Source organism: Quercus lobata, chromosome 8 (genome assembly GCF_001633185.2).
Source record: "Quercus lobata isolate SW786 chromosome 8, ValleyOak3.0 Primary Assembly, whole genome shotgun sequence".
In the NCBI taxonomy this organism is placed as follows: domain Eukaryota; kingdom Viridiplantae; phylum Streptophyta; class Magnoliopsida; order Fagales; family Fagaceae; genus Quercus; species Quercus lobata.
Window position 1 is genome coordinate 17,884,287 of NC_044911.1, and position 15,009 is coordinate 17,899,295.

The 15,009-nt window shown below is 33.2% G+C and overlaps 1 pseudogene; it reads right to left on the minus strand.

Annotated features, from left to right (window-relative positions):
- Positions 1-6,655: 6,655 nt before the first annotated feature.
- On the minus strand, positions 6,656-14,961 carry LOC115956527 (annotated as a pseudogene).
- Positions 14,962-15,009: the final 48 nt, after the last annotated feature.

The window sequence follows — 15,009 nt, forward strand, 5'->3', positions numbered from 1 at the left end:
TTTTTCCCAACTCACTACATGATAATCTAGAAATCAATCTTTCTATCATGGAAAATATCATCATTTAAACCCTTATTTTAAAAATCAAAAGCATGTTTTTCTTCGCTTCTTAAGTATAAAATCAAATCATCAATTGTATCCGTAGCCAAACAAATCACAAGATATATCCAATTCTAAAAATCAAATCATAAATTGTATCCATTGACAGACAAATCACAAGCGATATCCAATTTTATAATTAAGAATTAATAAACCAAGTATTCAATTAATTAAGACAAATCCTAAATCATGAGAAAAACATGATTGAACTCATATCTAGAATCCCATCTTAGTCAATTGATATGAAGCAAGAACAATTTAAATCAATAAAGAACAACTATTGTGGGAAAAATCAAATCACATAAATATTACTGTTAATCCTTAACAAGGTTTCATCCTCAACCCTAATTATAAATTTAGCTACACATGGTAATTGAAAGAAAACACAAAATAAAATACTAAACATTAAACTAGACAAATAAAATAAAACTAACTGTCATGGAAGAAAACCAAAGAAGTAGCCGCACTCTCTATGCATTCAGCCCTCAGCCCTAGCACTAGCCTCAGCCTCCTTGAATTTTGACCTACAGAGTCCTTAAATAGGTCAAGAAATCTTATTACAAGTTGAATTCCCGTTTGGAGAAAATCCCAGATTTTTAGGTTTCACTTAATCGACTATTTTGGCCCATTTAACTTCAGAATTCGGATTTTTGCTAAACTACAAAGTTGTAGTCCTTTAAGTTAACTTTTCAGCCCAACTTGAATTATCTCGATTGGACATCTGAGTCGAAAGTTATGCCAAAAATACTAACTGATGTGCAGTTTGGAATCTTAATCGAATTGGATTTGGATTTGGTGCAAATTTCCTTTGATTCCTTACTACAATTGGATTTAATTTAATTGGGTTGGTCTTTTCTTGAATTCATGCCTGGCTGGATGTAAGTTGGCTTGATTCAATTGGCCTAGCCCCACTTTGCATGTAAAGTCCTTGTTACCTACAACACAAATATATTATATCAGTCACAAAATAACATAAAAGTAAGGCTAAATGTGTAGATATGTGAGTACTTTATTGTATATATTTCATGCACATCAGTTGCACAATTCTTTTAAGAAGAGAGGTTATCCTAAGATAATTGTGAGTGTAGCTATTGGTGGTTAAAAAGAATTAAAGTGAGAATAGGGATGACAATGGGTAGGGTTGACTTATAGGTAGTGTAGCTTGTGACACGAGTAAATTGAGGTATATTTTACCATCTTTATGGAGGTGATTTTGTCGATTTTGTCATTGATGAGATAGAATCAAAGAGGAGAGGGTTAATGATAAAAGTGTTGAGAGAGAAAGAGAGATAAATGTTTAGGGGATTGTAATAGAATATGTATTGAAAAAAAATTAAGTTATAAATAGGTATTTGAAAAAAAAAAATTAAACTAAAATGTTAATTTGGTCTTCCAATTATAGGGTAAAGCTTATTTTGGTCCATCAACTATTAGTTAATTTAATCCTTCCAAGTATTATATATATCAATTTCATCCCTTAACTTTCAAAATCAAGTCAATTTCATCTTTGCAATTTGTCTTCAATTAAATTTTAATAAAATAAAAAGAACATATGCTATGTGAAATGTAAAAACTGTAAAAACCAAGTCAATTTGAACTTTTAGTTTTGTTAATATTTAAATAAAGCAAAAATCCAAGGATGAAATTGGCTTAATTTAGTAAATTAACATAGTTAATAGTAAAAGGCACCGAATTGACTTTACTCAATAGACGAAAAACTAAATTAGTAATTTAACTAAACATATTTAAATTATATATACACAATCAAGATCGATGTGGTAGGGCATGCCGCTAGGGTGTGCCATTTTTAGTACCCTTGTGAGAAGTTGGGGAGAGGGGATTAAATTTAGATTAGATTTACTTGCCATTCGAACAATTTGCATTTATTGGAAATATTTTTTAGATGGAAAAAGTTTTCCTCTAATTTATTTTGGAAGAATCTTATCTAACTAATTTCGTGGGGATTGATAAAACTATCATAGTGTGGGTTTAACTTACCTCCAATACTTTTTTAAAAGGAATCTCCTTTTGTTTTAATGAGAGACTATCACATTTATCATTAACTAAATAAAAAGTGGAGATTTTTTTTTTTTTTTAAAAGAATAAAAGGTGGAGATTAAAACACACTACCATTTGTCATTGTATATTTAAAACAAAAGGAGAATCCTTTTAAAAAAGTATTGGAGGTAAGTCAAACCCTTATTTAAACAATTCACTTGACTCATTAAATAAGTTAAATTACATTTCAGTTGTCACTTAATGAGTTGGTGGAATTTTTCTCTAAACTAGTTTGGAGATACTTCCTTAAGGTTTGTATAAACGTAACAATTAAGTTCATACCCTCTCAAAATATGATTTCACTAAAGAAATATTTCATTAAAAAAAGATTCTTACCCAAACTGTGGATGAAATGACACTCCCCTCTTTTAAGATTTATACCTGAGTATTAACATTCTCTTCCTTGAGGTATTTATAATAAATAAGATTTAAAAAAAAATGTATTATGTTAATAATTTTTATTTCTTAAAAATTGTTGAAGATTTAATTGTTGCATTTAAACAAATCTTGAGCGGACAGTATTATATCATGAAACGGTTGGTTTGGGTGGAGTGTCATTTCAAAAAACCTTAAGAAAGGTTGGTTTAATTTATCTTCTTTTTTTGGACGGAACCCTTTGGGTCCTCTCTTTGTCAAGCTAAATACGGATGGTAGTGTGGGTGATAATCTTGGGTAAGCATTGGTGGCATATTGGATCACGGGATTCACCCTTATCATTTGAGCATCAAAAAAATACACAAACAGAGTTATGGATCATCAGTCATCAGACTTGGTCTCTTCACATAAGTTGACAATTGGGTTACAAGAGTGTCATATTGGAAGTTGATTTTGTACTAAAATTTTATCAATTCTAATAGTGTTTTTCTTCTTATTTTGGCATCGTTAGTTTTGGATTCCAAGGAGTTGTGGACCGACCATAGAGGGTGCCTTAACTCATGTACCATGAGGTCAACCAATGTGACAACCTTCAATAATTCTAGGACTAGACTCTTTCACACTCTTTCCCACAATCACATACAAAATAGTTGTGGAAAAGAGTATGGTAAAATTTGTAATCCTAGAATAACTAAAATCATCACTTGTTTTCGCGCGTGTAAAGATGTGCAACAGAATGTGTATAATAAACACTATTTTATTTTATTTTTTTAAAGTGTGATAAACACTATTTTGGCAAAAAGTGGAAGATCTCCCTTGGACAGGAGATTCCTTTAAATTAGTTGGGGTTTATTAGGGAAAAAAAAAACCCTCTATTTACAACAAAAGAAACCAAAAAAAAAAAAAAAAAAAAACTTGTGTAGTAGGGACCATTATAAAGGCGTTCGAGTATCGCAACTCTCCAACCAGCGACATGGTGAAGTTATACCCTGCATTGGGTATATACTTCTCCACTCTCACTTTTGGTGGGTTCCACTCCTTAGTGGAACCCACCAGTTGTGTGAGAGAGAAACTATATACCCAGTGCAGGGTACATTTTTTTGTCGAGATGACTCACAAGAATTGTGCGCAGAGATTAAAAAGAAAGGTTGACAGGCGTTTCAAGTCTTTCGTAATCTGCCTAACTTAAGAGATAATTTTGGAGTGCCAAGCATACAAATGCAGGTGATTCTTATATTAACTCCTGACAATAAACAGTGAACAGATTATCGAAGTTAGTTTGAGAACATGGGATGATAGCGGAAGGAGCTCTTAAATAAATTTTTAACGGCTCATTTTCGCTCTTAACAAAACCCTCCCAAACTAAAAGTTCTCTCTCTCTCTCTCTGCAAATTCCTTTGTACTTTGTTTGATTGCCCAGAAAACCGAGGATCAATGAATGAAAATTCCGTTATAAAAAGTGTTTAAGAAGATTATCTCACTCGCAAATTCCTTTATACTTTCTCTCTTTTGGGTCTTGTTTTAACTTTTTCTCAAACATAGCTTTAAATTTCGTCGGTTTTCTTATTGCAGATGAGCTTGGTTATAAAGTACCGCGGCAGTTATGGTATTAGTTCTTGCAGAATTTCAAGCTGCAAACAAGCCCAGAAAAGCAACACTCACGGTGCGACAATTGGGTCTTATTTTTCTTTTACTTTTCATCTCTCTCTCTCTCTCTCTCTACTATTGGGTTCTTTAAATGACTGTATTGGAGGTTTTCGAGAAATTATAAGGTCTTTATGATGGAAAAGTGACCTGGTCTATTACTTCATTAAAAGATTTCCACATGTTTAAAATGGCTGAATTAGAAATTTTTTTTAAACAGAAACTGATTACTGACTCAGTAATTTTAAACAAATGAAATTCTTTTAATGGAATGGTAGACAAGTGACGTGGTCCATCAGAGTACTGTATAATTTCTCGAGACTTTCACACTTCAAAGAAACTTTAAGTTTAATGGAGTCCACATGGGAAAAACTCAACAATAAAAAAAAAAATCTTTCTTTATATTTCCTTTGGAATTTGGTAGTGGTGACTACCAACATCAACAGTTGCAAAAAGAATCTCATTTTAATATATCAAAAAGCATACTCTATTATTTTAACACATCATTTTACAATACACCTTACATCATATGTTCTATTCTTCAATTCGACATATTAAAATAATATATATATATATATATATTTATATAAATATAATACATTAATAATATATTAACACAAAACTTATCTAATATACAAAACACAACCCAATGGCAATGGCCACCAACCAAGAATCAACAACCACCACCACCACAACCACCAAATCCTCTACAACTCAAAACAAAAACAACCAAATACCCACAACAAACCCATAGTTACCAACAGCAAGTCAACCGCCACCAAACTGATAGCCACAATCACAGGAATTCTTCAACCAATTTCAAATCCAAAAACTGAAAAAAAAAAAAAAAAAAACCCAAAGTCCTCCAACAAAATAGAAATTAAAAGAGAGACACAAGGTTGTGGTTGCTATCGTGGTGGGTCTTTGTTGTGGGTTGGGGGTCACCTCCTCTGTTGTGGGAGGGACACCCAAAGAGAGAAAGGGAAGAAAAAGAAGACGAGAAGAAAGAGAGAGAGAGAGTGACCAAAAAAAGGAAGAAGAAGAAGGAGAGAGGCGGTTTGAGAGAAAGAAGAAAGAGACACGGTCTGGAGAAGAGAAGGAAAAAAAGAAAGAGAGAGAAGAAAGAAAGTTAGAGAGAGAAGAGAGGAAAAAAAAATTATAGCATTTGTGTTTGTATCATTCCAAATTTGTAACAATACTGTTCATCTATGCCAAATTGTTTGGCATTTAAAACACCTCATGTGAGAGGTTTTTTGGTGTGCCAAATACCAAATATTTGGCATTTGACACACCTAATGCTAGTGCTAAGCTAACATTCTAATGCCAAAATTCACCAAACTTAATATCTTAAGTGGGTTTATGTAACCTTTTCTTTTCATATAGAAAAAAGTCATTTTTGGAGTCAAGATAGCGTTTTTTGTGTGAATAAAATGTTAACGTTATGGCGATTTCACAGTAGGAACTTGCGTGTTTGAATTAGTGAATAACATGAATGACTAACAATATCAGTTGTATTTGTAAATAAAATGTTTGTTTGTTTTTGTCTTTCAAAATAAAACTTACAATCTAACTCAAATGAACCTCTCAATCATACATTTCAATGTAAAGGTAGATATATAATGCCCATCAAGATGCTTAAGGGACCTACTAGAGCTGAGGATGATCACGAAGATAGTTTAGTTTTGTCGAAGAATGTTGGAAACAGTAGCTTCCAAGTTGCGACACTTGTAAATGCTATTGCAGGTAATGGCCTCTACACTTTGCTTTATGTAAAATATGTTGCTATTATAAGTACTTTTTTCCCCTTTAATAAGTTTGTAATCTTTTTATTTCCCCTCTCTTTCTCTTGTTTTCATGAAGAGAAAATCTCACATCTTTATAATCATTGCTTGTCACTTGAAAGATTCATTTATAATGTGGAAAGTTTAAACTAATTTATCATGTTTATCCTTTTTCTGTGTTTATTTCTGATAAATCACCAATTCTCCGAAAGCTTGAACTATTAAAAAATAGTGAATTTAATTATTTAATTATAGGTCTAACACTCCTCATATGTGAGCCTAAACTCCCTCCTCAATAAGTGGGGCCCAACTCAGAAACAATAAAAGCAATAAGAAAACTTCAAATTTAATTTGCTTACTTAAGTGCCTACAGATAACGATTTCTTAATCCTAACCACTTTTCAGTAAGCTCCATCACCACTAGATTTTAGCAAACCATTTTAAGGGGAAATATTTTTAAATGACAAATTGAAGTCTCAATCAATTTACTTCTTTTATGTTTAAAATAGTCGGTTAAATGGATTATAAGTAGTCTCATACCTCTTCAATATTGAAGAAGTCATTTTAAGCCTTTTAAGGTTCAAATAAGACTCATGTCACATTCTTGGAGAATACGAGCGTGTACAATTTGCAAAATGTACAAATGTAAATTATCAATCATAAAATGTGTAATATAATGAAATTGATATGATGCTTGACTATCGACCATCTAACAAGGTAATAGTAATTTCATTGGTTGAGGATGATTGGTTCTTGCTTGATGAAGGTGATGTTTTTCCTACATAGAAACATGGCTCTTTGGGTTCTAGTAGTGAACTCTCACTATGCAACATCATAACCACAAATGACATGTTAGGTCGATCCTCATGATGTTGTTGCAAACATAAGAAACTAATATGGAGGCAACGTTCAAGCTCTGACATGATGCAAGAGTCCTTTAAGCAAGTATCAGTTAGTTCCAAAATCCTACCTTCTTTCCATGATTTCCGTGCCTAAAACATTTGAAAATTTCTTGTCATTGTTTGTATCATAATATGTATAAAAAAGAGAGAGAGAGAGAAAAAAAAGTCGAATCTTTAGAGAACTCACATGTCCAACAAGGTTCAGACTATGGTCTTGATGGAAAGACCCTTGATTTTTCTTTCCACATATTATCTCCAACAATAATATCCCAAAACTAAAGACATCAGATTTTACTGAAAATAGACCATCAATGATGTATTCGGGTGCCATATAACCACTGTAGAACACCATTAAGAACGAAATCTTTGATTAGAAAAAAAAATTGTCGATAATAGAACATGTTAAAAATATGCAAAATTACACTATTGGTCCCTAAATTTTACCTTTTAATAGGTATTGGTCCCTCAAGTTTCAAATAAGCACTACTGGTCTCTCATTTTTCAAAATTGAGCATTGTTAGTCCTTAAGTCAACTATTGTTAGTGTTATTGCCTATGTAGTTAATTGAACAATGACATGACATCTTTTTCCATACTTATACCAACCAAAATAAGCCACTTCAATTAAAAGTTCAAGTCAGATTCATATAAGTAAAACAAACGGAACAATATCTTCTCTATGTCATTCATCCCTCATATCTTTCCCTCCTCTATCCCAAATAAATCACAACCTTCTCTCCATCATCAACCTCTGATCCTTCACCATTCCTAGACCTATAGAGCTCTTGAACCAAGTGAGAAGGTCTTGTTTGGGCTGAAGAAGGAATTGAGTTTGTTGACTAGATTAGGAAGTCAAAGTTGGAGCATATCTCAATAAGGATGTGGTTGGTCTCCTTGATGACTCTATAACTAAACTCATGGGTTCAACTATGGCAGAGGGTGAAAGAGGTGAATATCCATCATGATCTTTGATGGGCATGATCAACGAAGGTTAGGATGTGTGGGTTTTGGGTGTAGTGGAGGATGACAGAGGAGTTGATCAGGAGACTCTATAGAGACCCCATTTCGTTTCGGCCTTTACTAGAGGTCTTTGACCCCAATGACAAAGAACTTAACAACTACCAAAATTATCAGCATCATGTATGAAGCCCAACAACATACAAGCCAAATTCGTGGCCATAAAATACCCAAGTCTTGGCCCAAAACCCTTTTTCTATCCCAATGTTTAAATTTGCCCAAAGTGGCATATGCTAGGAATTGGTGGGGGTATGCACCAATTTACCAGTGTAAGCTAATGTGGGATAGCAAGCCCCAATTTACTCTTTTTCCGTTTTAGTGAGATTTTGAGTTAACTAGCCTAATCAATTGGATAGTCAGACATCTTGATGTAGAATAACCCACCATGACCTTCTTGGATTTTCAAGGACACCTGAAATTGTGCAACACAAAAAGACACTAATAAAAATCATTTGGGCGATGGAGTTAAAATTGCATGAAATTTGGCAGGTTGAAAGGAAATGATCTTTTGATCAATAGTTGTTGCTTTGCCACAAAGTGTGCATTGATTTTGGCAAATTCCTTCATTTAGCCCTCGAAAACAGTGATTTTGCCCTTTTTAGTAATTTTTAATTCTATAATAATTTTTACCTTTAAAGTCATAATAAGGTTCCACTTATTTTGGGATGACTCTTAAGGTTAATAGTTTATGATTTTGCATTTAACTCAATTTTACCATTTTTGGTAAAATTTGGTATTTTGCCACCTAATCTCGTAATTAGTGCAAATTAGGGTTTCAGATGTTTCCTAATCGTCCTAGGGCTTTACTTCTTTTGTGTTTATATGCTTTGTAGCCTCCAAAGCTAAATCGAATTATTATTAATAAAATTCAGAGTTTTTCTCAAACCTTTTCTTTAGTGGATTCCAGACCTATTACCTTGTGGATTCAAGGAACCCCTCGTGGATTCAGGAACCCTTCGTGGATTCGAGGTTTACTATTAGAAACTAACAGTTTAGTTTCTATTCCATCAAAGAGAGTATTGTGTTTGCTTTCTTCAGGCTTTTGCAACATCACATCCCATTGAAACCTTAGGGCCTAAAAACTTCTCTAGCAAAATCGCTTGAAAAATTTGCCTCCTAACTTCAAAGAGTGCAAGAACAGTTTTAGTGATCATTTGATTTAGTTTTCTAACATTTAGTTGTTGAAAAACTGATCTCCTTCTCATTGATTCTCAATTGCATTCACCATCGCTTCATTGCCCACACACTTGTGAAAGGACTTTTGCCTCCCAAGACGTTCAAGGATGAATTTGTCTTGAGTTGTGGCTTTATACACATCGTTGCAATAATTAGTAAAACACATCCCTTTTAAGGTGTTAAAGGTTGAGGTATGAATCTGTTCCATGATCCATATCCTCTATCTTAATTTTTTTTCCTTTGCTTTGACATGTTTACATGTTATTTCATGATTTTCGTCCTTGAAGTAATGATGGTGTGTGATAAGATGTTGTTCATTGGCTACTTGCTTCATTTCTTACAAAATCATGTAAAATTGTAAATCTGCTCAAAGTGGCATATGCTCGAAATGATGGGCGTACACGTCTATTACTCGGCATATGCCGGGTCTTGACAAATTAGGGTTTTTCTTCCAATTACTTTTTTGGAAAATGGCATGAAGCCTAGGTGCATACGCCTGAAGAATCAGGTTTATGCCAATTTCGTTTAGCATGCATCTACTTGGACAAAACCCAGATTTTGACTTTTTTTTATTAAATTAAATTATATAAGAATGTGGTGTAAAACCCAAGTTTTACCCCTTCAATCCTAATATGTCACATCATCATATTACTTATTGAAGAATAGACAAAACCACACTTAATCAATTCTAATACCCATTTGGAAATCCAACTTAACTGTGAGTTTATTGAAATTTTATTATGTGTAGTAGAATGTATTGAGTTTTAAGTAAAAAGCTGATGTGGCAATCTCTTATTAGTGGTGTAAAAAATAAGTTTTATACCCCATACTTTACTTAAAACTCAATACATCATAATACACATAATAACATCTCAATAAACTCACAGTTAAGTTAGATTTTCAAATGGATATTAGAATTGACTGATTGTGGTTATGTCTATTCTTTAAATATAATATGATGATGTGACATATTGGGATAAGAACTAATTACCTTTGCAGAAAAAATTGATTAAATTGATTTGACTTAAAATAGAATGGAAACTTTCGGAATACAAGTCAATCCTAATTTAATTGATCAAAGACTAATTAGGTAATTTTCAAGAGGAAGTTTAATTAATCTTTTAACTTTAACTTAAATCCTATTTGAATTTGAATTAAGAATCTAATAATAAAATCTCTCACTTCTTTTTTAGAAGACTACAATATCTAGATTTAAATTGGTTTAAGGAAAGTGGGAAGTTAACTAAAGCATGCAAGATCATCAATGAAGAACGAAGACCACTTTAGTATAATAAAGGAAAACATTAAAGATTTAATGAAGACTCCACATCAATTAATTCTTCCGTCCTTCATAAGACTTAGGATCCGCTTGGTTGGAGGGGTGAAAAAGTGGGAGGATAGAAAATGATGGGAGGTTAGAAAAGTGAGAGGATAGAAAAGATTTTAATTTTCCTCATTTTTGTTTGTTTGGGAGTGGAAAAGTGGAGGGATGGAAAAAGTGAGTTTGTATAAATTTACTCATATACTCTTGTTAGAAAATGATACCCAATTAAAACAAAAAAGTGACAAACAACCAAAAAAAAAAAAAAAAGCAATCACCCAAATTAATCAAAAAAAAAAAATCAATCTAGTTACACAAAAAAAAAAAAAAAAAAAAAAAAAAAAAAAAAAAAACAACAACAACAACAACAAAGCACTATTGCACCCATGGCCCCACGAAATCAAAAGAAAAAAGGGGAAAAAAAGAAAAAGAAAAAAAAGAGGCAACATCCCAGGAAAGCCAAAAAAAAAGAAAAAGAAAAAGAAAGAAGAGGCAATGTTTACTGCCTAGGAAAGCAAAAGCTTAGAGAAGAAGAAAAAGCTGACTGCACATGAGCATTTTTGACAATCAAGCAAATTAGACTCCCCCCCCCTACCCCCCCAGTTTTCACCCAATTTTAGGGAGAAAACATTTTAGTGGGATCGGGAGAAAACACCTGAGCCTCACCACATTTTTTTCTTCTTTTCCTCTCAACCAAATACCCACTAAAACTTCTTTGTCTCCACTTTTCCCTTTTAAATTTTCTATCCCCCCTAAAGTCATTCCAAAAAAACATACCATTAGGCATTCATCATCCTTAACATTCAACTCTTGTTTGATATCTACATTATTGTACATTTATGCATTCACATGATTGGGTATACACAAACACACTTGAGTGCTTCTTTGCACTTTTTGTTCACTTATTTGGATGATATCATGATCTTGTATTCATTCTCACATGATTGATCACATGCTTAGGTGCCTTTTACATGTCTTAATATTTATTTGTTCACATGCTTGCTTGCTCCTCCCATGGCTCGTTGTTGAACTCTAGCCCTTAGATACAACGTGCATTCATTATAGCTTATTATATGAGCTCTGTTTAGTCACAGATTTAGTAACAATATATGAAGGCTAGCTACGCTGTGCAAGCTTGGGGTGTTCCACCTCTTCCTATCATGCACCCTAACTCCCGACTTAGTCTGGTAGGTAGACCTTCATGAAGTCATTCTTTGGTTCTTGGACCTACAATTAGGTGATGACTCCTCCATCTCTTTCTTAGCGACGTTTGTGTACACTCGAGCTCACGCTGGCTTTGGGTTCAAATCGCTTTAAGGAGATAGATTATTGCGTACCTTGCCTTCGCAAGAAGGAATCGACGTGGCGACAAGTCAAAAAGGAGGTAGTATAGCCCACAACACTCCACAAACTTTGAAGTGAATAGAGAAAGAAAAATAGCTTTTTGTTATTTTTGGTGAGTTGGAGCTTTTATAGTTTTTAATTTAAGTGGTTGCTTTTTATTGGACAAACTTAGTTAAAGATGCCACATCATTGTTCAGTTAGCCATATAGGCAATAACACTAACAACACTTATTTTTTAAACTTGAGGGACCAATAGCGCTCGCTTGAAACTGAAGGTACCAATTGTGCTCACAAGGCAAACTTAAGAGATCAATAGTATAACTTCACCTAAAGAATACTTGTTAAGTTCCAACCACTCTATTTGTATTTCCTTCAATTTGATCTCCACCAAAGGTCCTAGCCATGCCAAAGTCGGAAATTTTTGGGTTCATCTTACTATCAAGTAAAATGTTACTTGCTTTTAGATCTCTATGTATAATCCTCAATCTAGAGTCTTCATGAAGACAAAGAAGCCCACGGGCAATCCCATAAATAATGTTGAAGCGCATGGACCAACCTAAAATATTAGATCTCATTTGATCTGTCAAGTTTCTTGTTTATGTTAACGCTAAGTCCAACTTGAACAATGAAACAAGAAATTGAAATTTCTTTAAATAACAATAAAAAAAATTGTCATGAAGTTTGGCAAAAATTATTAAGTTTTGAGAAGTTCTAACCAAAAATGAAGGAGTCCAAACTTCCGTTGGGCATGTATTCATAGATTAACATTTTCTCCTCTCCTTCAATGCAATAGCCCAAAAGCCTAACAAGATTTCAGTGTTGTAATTTGGCAATCGACTTAACTTCATTTTTAAACTGACTCAATCCTTGTCTAGAATTTCGCAAAAGCCTTTTCACAGCAATTTCTTGTCCATTTGCTAGTGTACCCCAAAAACTCACATTTGCAAATAGATTATATTGATGTTGAATATGATGCGAATTGATCTATCAGAGTTACCTTATATACAAGTCCAAAGCCACCTTCACCAAGCTTGTTATTGCTTGAAAATTTGTTAGTGGTAATAGCTATGATAGCTAGGCTGAAGAATGGGAGCTCCAGGTCTTTAGTTTGGCCATCAATATTCTGGTCTATCAACCCTTTATTCTTAATTTTCTCTGATAAGAGCAAGATGAGTTTCACATTATACATAAGAAATTAGAATATGGCAACTCCAACTGATTAGTTTGGATTGAATGCACGTTAGTCCAGCCTAAACTATAAATTGATCATAAGCCATTTTAACCATCACTAGATTAAAAGATTGTTCTCTTCACTATGCTACTTGCATAATGACAAGAAACAGTGTTGGAGCATTTTGATATTAATCAATTAAAATGAATAAATATTATAACGTAAATGTAAAGATGTGGGAGTGAATATGGAAGATAAGGAGTTAGTGAAATTGTTTAATCCCACATTGAAAAGGAGAGAGACTATTTTATTCTTTTTAATTGTGGCGATTAATGAGCTAATATGAATTGACTCAGATATTGGGCTAGATACGTGCGCAAGGGAGACTGAGTGCCGCGCCTCAGTTCAAATAGTGTTGTGTAATTTTTCCCTTTAAATTAAAATTATTCAGAAGTATTATTCAATTTCTCTTTGTGCTATTTCTATTATTATTGTGTTTTCACCAACAAACAGTTTAAATTACATTTTATGATTTTAACCTTTATAGCCAAGTGGAGTTTTAAATAAATTGGGAAGTTGAAATCTTTCGTTTCAAACCTCAAGCGGGGTGTTTTAGCTAAGGACTTGACACTTTATGCCACCCAAATGGACATCATCTTTTACTCTTAAAATTTGTGTTAGTTTGATATAATATTAGTACTATACACTTCTACACACATTTTGGTAACTACATTTTTGGAGCTCCTATTTTAATTCTTGCATTTTTAACTTGTACTCAATTAGTCCCTACCGTTATTTTAGTAACAAAAATTGTCTATGTGACACATAGAGTGCATAGGTGGCATGTTAATGCTCCTAAATAATAAAAAATGAAAATGCTAAAGTTATAAGCTATCTTACAAATTTTTTTACAAACTAATGATGTGGCGAATAGTAATTGATAAGTGAAAAAGTGATATAGGTGATTATTGACATTAAAAAAAATGCCTCGTCAACATTTGATTTGGGAAAAAAAAACAAAAAAAACACAAAAAAAATCTTAATATCTCAATTTTTAAGATAGAAAAAAATTGAAGGAATCCCAAATTTTCTTGTATTTTTTTGAACCTTGACTACCAAACACAATATTCCTAGACTAGTGACATGTTTGACTTGCTCAAAAGCAATAAAGAGCCAACTCAATTTTTCTACTTATCCCTGATATTGTTTCCAAAGTTGGTCAAAGAAAGTAATATTACCTCTGAAGTTTTTTCTTTTGCAAATGCTGTAGGCAATCAAGAGCACCCCAAAAACTACGGCAATGGCAATGGCAACTACAGCTATCACCTTCATCTTTTGCTAGTCTTTCACGTCTTCCTGGTTGACTTAGCAATAGCAAAACGAAAATATTTTAGATGCAGCAGACTTTAATGCCATAAAACCAATGGAAAAAATGATGGTACAACAATTATTTTATTTTATTTTTAGAACAAATGGTACAACAAAAATTGATTTGTGGATTTCAACTAGCTTAATTTGTAAAATCTCTTGCGGTCGAAATTCTATTGTATCTAACAAAAAAAGAAAAAAGAAAAAAGAAAAAAAGAAAGCATTTCAAAATACAAATTAAAGAGCAACGAAGACAATAGGCCAATACCTTTCTTTGAAGCAGGCATTTGAATATATAAATCCTGCCCGTTAGCTGCAACCTGTCTAATATCAATTAGATCTCCATACCAGATGGCGCAGCCACTTCCTCCATCTCTAATGTCAGTGTTGGAATAAGCCATACAAGAACAGTTGTTCAAACATTGGACCCTGCATTCGTAAAGATTCATACTTTTGTTCATCCAAGAATACGTGGTATCTGGCAAGTGAGCCCAACAAATTTAACAAACCCAATTTTATCTTTATCCTCGCAGCTTAATTCCGTAGTGCTTATGCATCCCTTAGCCCAGTCGTCTGGGTTCCATCTTTCGGTTGACTTAGGCTTAAATCCTTCTATACACTGGCAGATAGGTGAGTCACCAATGATACAATTTCCATAAGCACCACATAAATTATAACTGTCACATTTGTTCTGTGGTTGAATCATGTACGGGATCCATTTTTTATTTGCTTCGATCCATATGTAGTGCTCGTA